The 7,623-nt window shown below is 38.8% G+C and overlaps 1 protein-coding gene and 1 long non-coding RNA gene across 2 annotated transcripts in view; one reads left to right on the forward strand and one right to left on the reverse strand.

Moving 5' to 3' along the window:
• The window catches only part of SPTLC2 (serine palmitoyltransferase long chain base subunit 2), a 109,411-nt gene that overhangs the window by 47,654 nt on the left and 54,134 nt on the right, over positions 1-7,623 (forward strand). The gene's annotated exons all lie outside the window — the stretch shown is intronic.
• LOC136793776 (uncharacterized) overlaps positions 1-7,623 on the reverse strand; it is a 74,498-nt gene that overhangs the window by 7,561 nt on the left and 59,314 nt on the right. The window lies entirely within an intron of this gene.

The raw sequence follows: 7,623 nt of genomic DNA on the forward strand, positions 1-7,623 counted from the left end.
CAAAGAATAAAATACCCCCAAATTCCTGCCTTGTGGGGTTTCTAATAAGGGAAATAAATTATATAGTTGCTAGAAAGTGGTAAGTACTCTGGGAAAAAGCAGGAAAGGTAGGTGTTGAGGAGTTGTGGAGACACAGTTTGTAATTCTAAATAGGGTGGTCATTGAGAAGGTAAGATTTTATGGAGCACTTGAGAGAGGTGGGAATTTAACCCTGAAAATCCAGTGCTAGAAGGCCCTGAGATGTAGGTGACTCCATGTTCAGCAATAGTATGAAGGCCACTGTGGCAGGAGCATAATAGTATAGGTAGAGTGCCTGAGGGTGAGTGAGTGAGGTGAGGACAGCGGGGAGAGTCTTGTCCTGCAGGGTTGTTAGGTTGGTATGGAAACACAGACACACTAGTTCTCTTGCCTTGTCTAGTATCAAACTGAAATTCTTGAATAGTTTCTGTGAGCTTTTTAATATTGGCAGGCTGTGTCCTGTTTCAGATAGGTTAAGAATTTTACTGGCCCTTCAGATTTCATGAAAAGTACAGAATATAATATACCCATGATTATATTTTGAAGAAATTTGTCTAGAAAGAGTCAGATTTGCCTAAGACCTATACCAGTGTTTTTCTTTCAGTGAATTTCAGTAGCGCTGGGAGTTGGGAATGGGGGACGCAAAGTGTAACCCATATATGAACAGAAGAGACTGTTACATGATAATACTGATATTGCAAATGGAAGAACTCTTTCTTTACTTTGGTAAATATCTCACATATGATTTCTATTTAGGAATGAGAGGGGAAAAGATCATATAATGTTAGGGCTTGGTCCTAGATTTAATGTTGGTTTAAGGGAATATTAGAAGTAAGAAGCTGGTTTTCTTGTCATGTCCTTACTATTATTCTCTGACTTTTGTTACCAGGCATACAAATATTAAGCATTATTTGAAAAAGCTCATTTTTGACATAATATTTTCTCCTTCTTGTAAGACATAGTAGTTTTATATATTGCATGTTTTTAATTTCTCTATTGTGTAAACTTATTTCATCATAAACAGTCCTTCCTGTGGGGCCACTCCAGAAGCTTTTCTCACCAAACAGGATGCAGACCCAATGGAATTCCCTTGCAGATGGGACTAAAGAGTCACCAGGAACTTGATTTCCTTTTTTTATTTATTTTTTCTTCCTGTTTCATTTTCAAATAATTCAAAGAATTATAGGACTAGAGGCTTTAAATAAGCTACAGTTAGCACAGCATTTATTTATTTATTTATTTATTTACAACTGGTTCTTTTTAGTTATCTCTTTTATACATCTTAGTATATACATGTAAATCCCAATCTCCCAATTCATCCCACCACCCCATCACCCCCCCCCACTTCTCCCCTTGGTGTCCATACGTTTGTTCTCTACATCTGTGTCTCTATTTCTGCCTTGCAAACTGGTTCATCTGTACCATTTTTCTAGATTCCACATATGTGTTAATATAAGATATTTGTTTTTTCTCTTTCTAACTTATTTCACTCTGTATGACAGTCTCTAAGTCCATCCATGTCTCTACAAATGGCCCAATTTTGTTCCTTTTTATGGCTGGCTGAGTAATATTCCATTGTATATATGTACCACATCTTCTTTTATCCATTCATCTGTCGATGGGCATTTAAGTTGCTTCCATGACCTGGCTATTGTAAATAGTGCTGCAGTGAACAGTGGGGTGCATGTGTCTTTTTGAATTATGGTTTTCTCTGGGTATATGCCCAGTAGTGGGATTGATGGATCATATGGTAGTTCTATTTTTAGTTTTTTAAGGAACCTCCATACTGTTCTCCATAGTGGCTGTATCAATTTACATTCCCACCAACAGTGCAAGAGAGTTCCGTTTTCTCCACACCCTCTCCAGCATTTGTTTGTAGATTTTCTGATGATGCCCATTCTGACCAGTGTGAGGTGATACCTCATTGTAGTTTTGATTTGCATTCCTCTATTAATTAGTGACGTTGAGCAGCTTTTCATGTGCCTCTTGACCATCTGTATGTCTTCTTTGGAGAGATGTCTATTTAGGTCTTCTGCCCATTGTTTGATCGGATTGTTTGTTTGTTCTTAATATTGAGCTGCATGAGCGGTTTACATATTTTGGAGATTAATCCTTTGTCCATTGATTTGTTTGCAAATATTTTCTCCTATTCTGAAGGTTGTCTTTTTGTTTTGTTTATACTTCCTTTGCTGTGCAAAAAACTTTTACGTTTCATTAGATCCCATTTGTTTATTTTTGTTTTTATTTCCATTAGTCTAGGAGGTGGGTCAAGAAAGATCTTGCTGTGATTTATGTCAAAGAGTGTTCTTCCTATGTTTTCCTCTAAGAGTTTTATAGTGTCCGGTCTTACGTTTAGGTCTCTAATCCATTTTGAGTTTATTTTTGTGTATGGTGTTAGGAAGTGTTCTAATTTCATTCTTTTACATGTAGCTGTCCAGTTTTCCCAGCACCACTTATTGAAGAGACTGTCTTTTCTCCATTGTATATCCTTGCCTCCTTTGTCACAGATTAGTTGACCACAGGTGTGTGGGTTTATGTCTGGGCTTTCTATCTTTTTCCATTGATCTATGTTTCTGGTTTTTGCCAATACCATATTGTCTTGATTACTGTAGCTTTGTAGTATAGTCTGAAGTCAGGGAGTCTGATTCCTCCAACTCTGTTTTTTTCCCTCAAGACTGCTTTGGCTATTCTGGGTCTTTTGTGTGTGTACAGATATTAAGATTTTTTTGTTCTAGTTCTGTAAAAAATGCCATTGGTAATTTGATAGGGATTGCATTGCATCTGTAGATTGCTTTGGGTAGTATAGTCATTTTCACAATATTGAGTCTTCCAATCCAAGAGCATGATATATCTCTCCATGTGTTTGTGTCATCTTTGATTTCCTTCATCAGTGCCTTATAGTTTTCTGAGTACAGGTCTTTTACCTCTTAGGTAGGTTTATTCCTAGGTATTTTATTCTTTTTGTAGCAGTGGTGAATAGGATTGTTTCCTTAATTTCTCTTTCTGATCTCTTGTTGTTAGTGTATAGGAATGCAAGAGATTTTTGTGCATTAATTTTGTATCGTGCAACTTTACCAAATTCATTGATTAGCTCTCGTGTTTTACTGGTGGCATCTTTAGGATTCTCTATGTATAGTATCATGTCATCTGCAAATAGTGACAGTTTTACTTCTTTTCCAATTTGCATTCCTTTTATTTCTTTTTCTTCTCTGATTGCCATGGCTAGGACTTCCAAAACTGTGTCAAATAATAGTGGCAAGGGTGGGCATCCTTGCTTGCCTTGTTCCTGATCTTAGAGGAAATGCTTTCAGTTTTTCACCATTGAGAATGATGTTTGCTGTGGGTTTGTCATATGTGGCCTTTATTATGTTGAGGTAGTTCCCTCTGTGCCCACTTTCTGGAGAGTTTTTATCATAAATGGGTGTTGAATTTTGTCAAAAGCTTTTTCTGCATCTATTGAGATGATCATATGGTTTTTCTCCTTTAATTTGTTAATATGGTGTATCACATTGATTGATTTGCATATGTTGAAGAATCCTTGCATTCCTGAGATAAACCCCACTTGATCATGGTGTATGATCCTTGGATTGGATTCTGTTTGCTACTATTTTGTTGAGGACTTTTGCATATATGTTCATCAGTGATACTGGCCTGTAATTTTCTTTTTTTGTAGTATCTCTGTCTGGTTTTGGTATCAGTGTGATGGTGGCCTCGTAGAATGAGTTTGGGAGTGTTCCTTCCTATGCAGTTTTTTGGAAGAGTTTGAGAAGGATGGGTGTTATCTCTTCTCTAAATTTTTGATAGAATTCACCTGTGAAGCCATGTGGTCCTGGACTTTTGTTTGTTGGAAGATTTTTAATCACAGTTTCAGTGTCATTACTTGTGATTGGTCTCTTATTTTCTGTTTCTTCCTGGTTCAGTCTTGGAAGGTTATATGTATCTTTCAAAGAATTTGTCCATTTCTTCCAGGTTGTCCATTTTATTGGCATAGAGTTGCTTGTAGTAGTCTCTTAACGATGCTTTCTGTTTCTTCAGTGTCCGTTGTAATTTTTCCTTTTTCATTTCTAATTTTACTGATTTGAGTCCTCTCCCTCTTTTTCTTCATGAATCTGGCTAAAGGTTTATCAGTTTTGTTTATCTTCTCAAAGAAGCAGCTTTGGGCTTCCCTGGTGGCGCAGTGGTTGAGAGTTCGCCTGCCAATGCAGGGGACACAGGTTCGTGCCCCGGTCTGGGAAGATCCCACGTGCCGCGGAGCGGCTGGGCCCGTGAGCCATGGCCGCTGAGCCTGCGCGTCCAGAGCCTGTGCTCCGCAACGGGAGAGGCCACAACAGAATGAGGCCCGCGTACCGCAAAAAAAAAATAAATAAATAAATTTAAAAAAAAAAAAAAAAAAAAAAAAGAAGCAGCTTTTCGTTTTATTGATATTTGCTACTGTTTTCTTTGCTTCAATTTCATTTATTTCTGCTCTGATCTTTATAATTTCTTTTCCTCTACTAACTTTGGGTTTTGTTTGTTCTTCTTTCTCTTTTTCTTCTAGGTGTAAGGTTAGTTTGTTTATCTGAGATTTTTCTTGTTTCTTGAGGTAGGCTTGTATTGCTATAGACTTCCTCTTAGAACTGCTTTTGCTGCATCCCATAGGTTTTGGATCATCGTGTTTTCGTTGCCATTTCTCTCTAGGTATTTTTTGATTTCCTCTTTGATTTCTTCAGTGATCTCTTGGTTATTTAATAACACATTGTTTAGCCTCCATGTGTTTGTGTTTTTTACATTTTTTTCCCTGTAATTAATTTCTAATCTCATAGCATTGTCAAAAAAGATGTTTGATATGATTTCAAGTTTGTTAAATTTATTGAGGCTTGATTTGTTACCCAAGATGTGATCTATCCTGGAGAGTGTTCCATGCGCACTTGAGAAGAAAGTGTAATCTGCTGTTTTTGGATGGAATGTCCTATTAATATCAGTTAAATCTATCTGGTCTATTGTGTCATTTAAAGCTTGTGTTTCCTTATTAATTTTCAGTCTGGATGATCTGTCCATTAGTGTAAGTGAGGTGTTAAAGTCCCCTAGTATTATTGTGCTACTGTCGATTTCCTCTTATATAGCTGTTAGCATTTGCCTTATGTATTGAGGTGCTTCTGTGTTGGCTCATACATATTTATAAATGTAATATCTTCTTCTTGGATTGGTCCCTTGATCATTATATAGTGTCCTTCCTTGTCTCTTGTAACAGTCTTTTTTTTAAGTCTATTTTATCTGATACGAGTATTGCTACTCCAGCTTCTTTTGATTTCCATTTGCATCCCCTGACTTTCAGTCTGTATGTGTCTCTAGGTCTGAAGTGGGTCTCTTGTAGACAGCATACATATGGGTCTTGTTTTTGTATCCATTCAGCAAGCCTGTGTCTTTTGGTTGGAGCATTAAACCATTCACGTTTAGGGTAATTATTGACATGTATGTTCCTATTACCATTTTCTTAATTGTTATGGGTTTGTTTTTGTAGGTCTTTTTCTTCTCTTGTGTTTTCCACTTAGAGAAATTCCTTTAGCATTTGTTGTAGAGCTGGTTTGGTGGTGCTGAATTCTCTTAGCTTTTGCTTGTCTGTAAAGCTTTTGATTTCCCCATCGAATCTGAATGAGATACTTGCCAGGTAAAGTAATCTTGGTTGAAGGTTCTTCCCTTTCATCACTTTAAATATATCATGTCACTCCCTTCTGGCTTGTAGAGTTTCTGATGAGAAATCAGCTGTTAACCTTATGGGAGTTCCCTTATATGTTGTCATTTTACCCTTGTTGCTTTCAGTAATTTTTCTTTGTCTTTAATTTTTGTCAAGTTGATTACTGTGTGTCTTGGCGTGTTTCTCCTTGGGTTTATCCTGCCTGGGACTCTCTGCCCTTCCTGGACTTAGGTGGCTATTTCCTTTCCCATGTTAGGGAAGTTTTTGACTATAAACTCTTCAAAGATTTTTTCGTGTCCTTTCTCTCTCTCTTCTCCTCTGGGACCCCTATAATGTGAATGTTGTTGTGTTTAATGTTGTCCCAGAGGTCTCTTAGGCTGTCTTCATTTCTTTTCATTCTTTTTTCTTTATGCTGTTCCGCAGCAGTGAATTCCACCATTCTGTCTTACAGGTCACTTATCTGTTCTTCTGCCTCAGTTATTCTGCTATTGATCCCTTCTAGTGTAATTTTCATTTCAGTTATTGTATTGTTCATCTCTGTTTGTTCTTTAATTCCTCTAGGTATTTGTTCTTTAATTCTTCTAGGTCTTTGTTAAACATATCTTGCATCTTCTCGATCTTTGCCTCCATTCTTTTTCCGAGGTCCTGGATCATCTTCACTATCATTATTCTGAATTCTTTTTCTGGAAGGTTGCCTATCTCTATCTCATTTAGTTGTTTTTCTTGGGTTTTATCTTGTTCCTTCATCTGGTACATAGTCCTCTGCCTTTTCATTTTGTCTTTCTATGAATGTGGTTTTGGTTCCAAGGGCTGCAGAATTGTAGTTCTACTTGTTTCTACTGTCTGCCCTCTGGTGGACGAGGCTATCTATAGGCTTGTGCAAGCTTCCTGATGGGAGGCACTGGTGGTGGGTAGAGCTGGGTGTTGCTCTGGGGGGCAGAGCTCAGTAAAACTTTAATCCGCCTGTCTGTTGATGGGTGGTGCTGTGTTCCTTCCCTGTTGGTGGTTTGGCCTCAGGCGACCCACCACTGGAGCCTGGCCGGCTCTTTGGTGGGGCTGATGGCGGACTCTAGGAGGGCTCATGCCAAGGAGTACTTCCCAGAGTTTCTGCTGCCAGTGTCCTTGTCCCCGTGGTGAGCCACAGCCACCCCCGCCTCTGCAGGAGACCCTCCAATACTAGCAGGTAGGTCTGGTTCAGTCTCCTATGGGGTCACTGCTCCTTCCCCTGGGTCCTGATGCACACACTACTTTGTGTGTGCCCTCCAAGAGTGGAGTCTCTGTTTCCCCCAGTCCTGTTGACCTGCTGCAGTCAGATCCCTCTAGCCTTCAAAATCTGATTCTCTAGGAATTCCTCCTCCTGTTGCCGGACCCCCAGGTTGGGAAGCCTGATGTGGGGCTCAGAACCTTCACTCCAATGGGTGGACTTCTGTGATATAAGTGTTCTCCAGTTTGTGAGTCACCAACCCAGCGGTTATAGGATTTGATTTTATTGTGATTGTGTCCCTCCTTCCATCTCATTGTGGTTTCTCCTTTGTCTTTGGATGTGGGGTATCTTTTTTGTTGAGTTGTAGTGTCTTCCTGTCAACGATTGTTCAGCAGTTAGTTGTGATTTCTGTGCTTTCGCAAGAGGGAGTGAGCACATGTCCTTCTAGTCCGCCATCTTGAACAGCACAGCATTTTTTGGTTTGCTTTTTTCCCTGGGCCAGTTGCACTACCGTCTATGGGTTCTAATCTCATTACCACACCCTTACCCCTTTGAGACTCAGATTCACTGTTCTGAACATACGGTGTTTGAAAGATGTGTGTGTGTGTGTGTGTGTGTATTTTAAGATCATGAATTTATATATCTTCTCTAAGCTACTCTGTTATTAGAGCTGTTAGCATTTTATATATGATCATAAATTTGAGGCACAATTTCTTTTTTTTTCTTT

This window comes from Kogia breviceps, chromosome 3 (genome assembly GCF_026419965.1).
Source record: "Kogia breviceps isolate mKogBre1 chromosome 3, mKogBre1 haplotype 1, whole genome shotgun sequence".
NCBI classification, from domain to species: Eukaryota; Metazoa; Chordata; class Mammalia; order Artiodactyla; family Physeteridae; genus Kogia; species Kogia breviceps.